This window comes from Sinohyriopsis cumingii, chromosome 14, assembly GCF_028554795.1.
Source record: "Sinohyriopsis cumingii isolate HCF-2022 chromosome 14, ASM2855479v2, whole genome shotgun sequence".
Lineage (NCBI taxonomy): Eukaryota > Metazoa > Mollusca > Bivalvia > Unionida > Unionidae > Sinohyriopsis > Sinohyriopsis cumingii.
In genome coordinates this window covers 35136043-35142574 of record NC_142974.1, presented here as the reverse complement: position 1 = coordinate 35142574, position 6532 = coordinate 35136043, and the positions used below count along the sequence as shown (strand labels likewise).

At 37.7% G+C, this 6532-nt stretch overlaps 1 long non-coding RNA gene across 1 annotated transcript; it reads left to right on the top strand.

Annotated features, from left to right (window-relative positions):
* Window positions 1-2195: 2195 nt before the first annotated feature.
* LOC149783562 (uncharacterized) lies at window positions 2196-5294 on the top strand. The gene is made up of 4 exons (XR_016414032.1): window positions 2196-2332; window positions 2743-2865; window positions 3961-4111; window positions 5192-5294. It is a non-coding gene; the product is annotated as an uncharacterized LOC149783562 (long non-coding RNA).
* Window positions 5295-6532: the final 1238 nt, after the last annotated feature.

The following is a 6532-nucleotide window of genomic DNA, read 5'->3' as shown; positions in this document are numbered from 1 at the left end:
TAGAGGTAGACAAAAACTATACCTTCAATATCTACCTTTAGATATACATAACATCGAAAGCAGATGAGACTATGCGTCATACCATAAAATGCGTGCAGAGCGTTTCTTTTTGCCACAGACGGCCAGGCTCAAAAACAAAAACAGACTAGACGGACTTGAAACAGGGTTTTACTATCGTACACCCACGAACGAGACATTATCACAGCTGTCGGATTTATGTCCGAGATTACAACATTATGCGAGCTGCGGTCAGGTACCTACCTTGGTTGATATCTGTTCTGGACCAGTCCAGATGTTACATCCAGGAAAGTATCGAGCGCATCAACAACTCACGGACATATCAATACCACTATGAGTATCGCGGCTTTGTTTCATTACCTAGATTTCACAAGGTATTACAAACAAATCTGAACGGCTAAGCCTCGATAGGGGCACAAAGGCGCCGACGAGAAGAAGCAGCAAGTAAGTTTCTGTATGCATATGTACCAATAGTTTTAAATTAAATGGACAAATACTGTATATACAGATGTGTTTAATATCATTCAAAGTCAGTGATTGAAAGATAGTATGCAGGAAGAGTACTTTTTTCAATAACGGATGAAATCAGTGTTCTGTTTCAATTATGTATTTATTCTAAATACATTAGATGCATACTTATCGAAAATCTTCACACACCTTAAGTACCCTTCCTGCCACGAACTATGGAAGGGACAGAAGTTTAACGAAGGACATCTATTGTTAATGCGGGGAACCTGACAGAAAGAATCAACAAAGAATGAATCAAAGCAAGGAGGAAAAGAAAGACAGGAAACATACTTTACTCTTAATGAGGATGGAGATAATTTCCGACTTTTGACGACAGACATCCTTTGATCAAGCAATGCTCTTGACAGAAACAAGAACAGAGAAACAATGAAATAATGAATGAAAGCAAGAAAGTAAACAAAGAAGAAAACAAAATGTACCCTTTTATGTGGATGGGGAAAAGTTTCGAACGTAAAAACTGGCCTGAAGATCCTACAACTCTGAGTTTGGTGTTGACTTTCTCCTGTCAGCCAATCAGGGACAATCTTGCAACTGTTACGCCATTGGCGATTGGTCAAAATAACATTTCAAGTTCAAACTCAAGGTCAAGATGTTTACGATTTCCAAAGCTGGTATTGTTTTGGAACACTCCTTGAAATAACCATAACTCTAGGGTCTTAGTCTTTCTCTGTTTTCTTTGCGTTAAAGATATGTCCTTGAGATATATTAAGCGTATTGAATATTTCAGGGCTCAGGGGTAGACAAACATTTTCAATAGATATGCTTGCTTCGTCTATCGTTTTCTCTTGCTGTAGTTCTTAATCTCGGTACGTAGATGATGATTAATATAGACTATATCTCAGTGTCAAGAAGGCATGCGCACATTGAATTTTTATATGACATATGGAATATTCTGAGTTTTTTGTTGCTATCGATTCGAGAATGGTATTTCAATTTCCATTACATCCCATTCAGTTTTCACGCTTATTTAAAAAATCTAGATTTTCCAGATTGATGGTGGATTAGACGTTCACCATTCACACATATAGCTTTCTTAACCAATAAATAAAATGCAATATACAAGCATCTGTTTACTCAGTATCTGGTACTGTGTATGCAACACATTGTGGGATACTGTGAATGCGACTTAGTGTGGGGTACTGTGAATACTGCTCAGTCAGTGTGGGGATCTGTGGATGCGACTTATGTGGGGTACTGTGTATGCGACTCAGTGAGGGGTATAAGTATAACATGTTGTATCACTGCAGTGAGAGGTATACATGGATGGAATTAAAACATTGAGTCACTTCAACTCCATGTGGATTATAAGTGGGTGGAATTACCATTCTATGTCACTGTGACTTAGTGTAGGGTATAAGTGGATTGAATTAAAAATGCATTCATGACGACTCAGTGTGGGGTATTAGTGGATGGAATTAAGAACATTGTGTCACTTGCCACTCGAAGTAAAGAATTTAAAAGACAGTCTAACTTATAACTTATTAAAAAGAAGAAGAAGAAGAAGATGATGATGATGATGATGATGCACGAAATATGTAGCGAATGATATTCTAGATGTGGTCGTTCAAGAACGCAAGACGTAACAATCAAAACGATCCTACTTTGAACCTTCCAAAGATAAGATCAATTTATCAGGGAATGAAGCACGTTTGTGAAATAACGTGACCTAGCATTTGACCAGATTTCCATCAAACCACTTACAAGTGAAAAGTTCTTTTCAGTCTAGCTTGAGTTACACTTGTTGCAATGAAGTCATTTGTGTTACTCCTGGTGTGTTCCTTAGTGGGTAGGTACTTGTTGTGTATTGATTTTATTATTGTCTGGAAGTGGCAGTGATAATGTTAAGCTTTCTCAAATGGCTTCTGGTGATTTCACATAACAACGATACCGCTAGCGGAACTGTTGCATCTCGTTCTAACTGTAAGGCGGTGAAACAAAAATATAATCTGATTCAGTCAACACTAAATAATGTGTTTGTCTTTATTCGCTCTATATATCTGTGCTTTCGATTTTGATAGAAATTATCCACTACTGTACATTCAAGCCGTTGTTCGGCCAATTTCATTGAATTTTATTTTCCTCGAGAGTAAAATTGAACCTGAGTCGATGATTAGGTTAGTAATGACAGTTATCTACTATTATCTACGATAGCTATAACTCATATATAATATATACTTTCCTGTTTTTCCCGTGTAGCTTATAGCCGCGCTTGCACGTCCGCCACAGAATGTGACGTTCATGTTGTCCAATGCGGAAGTGGCTGGCACGTGCTCTGTGATCATGGACTATGCACGTGTGCCCAGAATGGTATAGTTCAAGGTAGGTATTGTACGTTTTCATTATATGTATATATTTCGAATGCAGACAGCAAGAAATCTGTTGACAAATAAATTCTCACAACTGTGCAAATGTAACGCTTTATCTGATAATAAATTATTGATCTTTATCCAAGTGTTTGAAATTTTGTAAATCTATCTCAAAATTGGTCAAAATGAAGGTACGTGTGTTTGAATGTATACATGGATGGGTGGGTGGGTGGATGGATGGATGGATATAGTTATGTCTATATGTATGAAAACAATAATGGTTTTCTTTAGGTGTTCTCATAATTGTCCATTTGACGTATCCTGGAAGATTCTTCTGACAAGACTACAATTGAAATTAATTGAATCAAACATGTAATTTGCGTAGAGTATGTTATCTACTATAAAGAATCTTTTCTTACCTACATGTTTAAGTGATATATTATGGAATAATTCTTCTTATTTTATACTAGAAGGTGAATTATTGGATTTGCCACAAGCAATACGTTTCATATTTCACTGCATTGGAATAGCAGAAATAATTTGTTCACTGCTCTCAAAGTGACGTCGGTAACATTATGACGAAAACATCTGTGGAAAGATCAGATGTTTCCTTGGTCTAGTAGTAAGAAGAAACGGAATACAAAAAATTATATATATATATATATATATATATATATATATATATATATATATATATATATATATATATACAGTATGTTTCCAGGTTTGATTTATATTATAATTATTATTTTTTGTGGTATCTGAGCATTAAAATTTAAATTAATTGACCAGCAATGATGCCTTAACAAGGAAAACATAAATTTCAATATCAGCTAACGCAGTGGGTGCGATTTTCGCTTGGTCTTGAAATGTTATACAGGCTGCTTTTATGCCTGTGAAGTGTTATAGTAGCATCGGGACCAGGATTTTGTTGAGATGGATGAGTGACAGTTTGAAAATTGGGGGTGAGGAACTCTGCTTATGATGCTAGTGGGCAATCCTGCTTCATCTCTTCAATATCTGCCACTGAAATGCATTTTTAAAATTAATAATAATTCGGAACGTCACATGCTGACAAAATGCATCGCATATGTTCTTTACTGTTCAGGTTGCCAGCAGGATTCCGACTGCATTGACGGTATCCACACGTGCTCGGAGCGTTTTCCCGTATGGATCTGTGTAATCCGTGAGATCAACGGTGTTACAAAGGGAACCTGTTCCTGTCATCCTAGGGTTTAGGCACTGGGCACACTGATTTGGTATTTTCACAAGCGTCTATTGTTGTTTCATATCTGGTTGTATTTATGTATTCGTTCTTTCGTTAGGCGTGAGACAGTTTTACCCGTGATTTAGATGCTGACAATACTTATGTTTGACCATTCAGTGGAATAATCCGGTGTCAGCTTACATGTCTGTCGTTGTTTCTGTTGCATGGTTTACAAATAGCCATTTCTCTGTCCTTGTCCTTTTTTTGTATCCATATCTACCTAACTCTGTCAAGTAATATCGTCTCCAATATTATTCTCTAACAGCTGGAGGATATACCCTTTCTTGATGTCCTTAGCTTCACTTTCTTTGTATCCCCAGAGTGTGTATATATATATATATATATATATATATATATATATATATATATATATATATATATATACATATATCTCTGTGTGTTTGTGTGTGTGTGTGTGTGTGTGTGTGTGTGAGGAATGGATGGTTGGATGAATGAATGGATGAAAATGGACTGATGGGTGGACGGGAAAAGTGACTGATATCCAATAAAATCTATGCAAGCAAACAGGAGAGGAAACAAGTATTGTATGTATATAAAGAATCAAGGAATTAAACTGTAATTAGCTGTGTAGCCAGAATGGTCAATTGTAGATGGATATTATTATTATTATTATTATTATTATTATTATTATTTGTTCGTGTATACGTGTGTTTTTGTGTTTGTGTGTGTGTGCAGGAGTTATGAAGATGGTGCAGGAAAAGAACAATCAATCTCTTTGATACGTAGTCATGAAAAGGAAAGAAAGAAATTGCAGCAGAAAGATCGTTTACATTTTCATCTAAAAGATCACTAGACTTCATGTATATTACTGGTTACTGTTCTGTATTTTTGACATTTTGTAGTCAATATAAGTAATTAGACAAAATAACCAATTTGTCCAAAATTAACAAGTTTGAACTTTATCGACATTTCAGTGGCATGGGTCACTTGGAAAATAACGAAGCTTTGACTCCGAAGAGTTTATTTCGGTTAAATTAAGCTGTGATTGACTCCATTTCCGTTTGTACAAAAACGTGTCAGTATCAGTGTAAATATATTGCTGTATTTTCAGGCACACTTCAAGGACGCTCAAAAGGTGATGCTTTTTCCTTACTGACCTAACATCAAATGAAAACTTGTAATCTGAGAAAATTAAACGAATCTGTCAACAATAATTGTGTCATTTCTTCTTCTTGAGAGAGAGAGAGAGAGAGAGAGAGAGAGATGAGGCGGGGGGGGGGGGAGGAAGGATGAAAAGAGAATACAAGCCACAAAGTCGCGGAGACCGAGCCAGAGCAAGCACATTGTTCTGCATTAGTGGCTGATGGCATATCTCGGAATAATTTAGTTACAGCCTGTCACTGACGGACAATGAAAAGTTAGTCGTATTGTAAAACGAACAGGTGGGCGCTGTTATGACGAGCAACATGGACGGCGCAGAACTCATTTAATTGGTAGAGTTGGCAATCGTGTTTTTCATGGTGACTGAATTTGAAAAAGACCCATTATTTGAAAGCGTGTTCATCACTTAACAGTGCTAGCTTTATCACCGCTATGGGGCATTCTGAATAATGCGTTCGGTCACTCTGACTACCGTAAAGTACTTCCAGTTTCGGCACTGCTGCATTACACTCCAGTCCACTATACACAGTGACTCGCAAAGCACAAACACGAGTGCAGGCAGCAATATAAACGACTACCGTCCCACACATAATACGAAGTCTACGAAGCGGCAGTTCACTTCTGTTGATATTCGTTCAGACATTCTCTATAAACTCCCTAGATAAACAGCAACCAATGTCACCGAGGATTGACTCTCGGCTGTGAAAGGTTAGCGAACCTCAAAATAAAGCGCAACACGACACTAGGCCTGGACACTCTGACATGTGTTCCAGGTCACAGTTACGGCCATGTCCTCTAGAAGTGTCATTGGTTGGACATTATTATTCTGGTCATTGAAGATATGATTGTTTAACTGATGTCTCAACTAATGCTCGCTAAGTCCATTGTTACCAGATATAACTAAAGCCGTTTGTCACACATTCTTATATAGGTAGATGATAGCTGCTATTCCTGCGGACATCCTGCACTTAGCGATGCTGGAAGCGATGTACGGGCCATATTCCACCGACCACATTCGCTCCCTATGAATATTACAACTAAAAACGTACCGATCTTTCGGCTAAACGGGAACGTTCTTTGTCACTTTTGTCGTTGAGGGCCCTACAGATCTTCTGACGGCAACCACGAGGCGGTCAACGAAACTGGCAGGCGTGTTGAAAGCTCATAGACCTCCTGGAGCATCTCAGCAATGGATACGAAACTAGCCACATTGTACTAAGGAACTACAAAGGCGATGTTGGAATCCAAGAAACCCAAAATCCAAGCCAAGACATGGCTTTAGAAGCAGGCC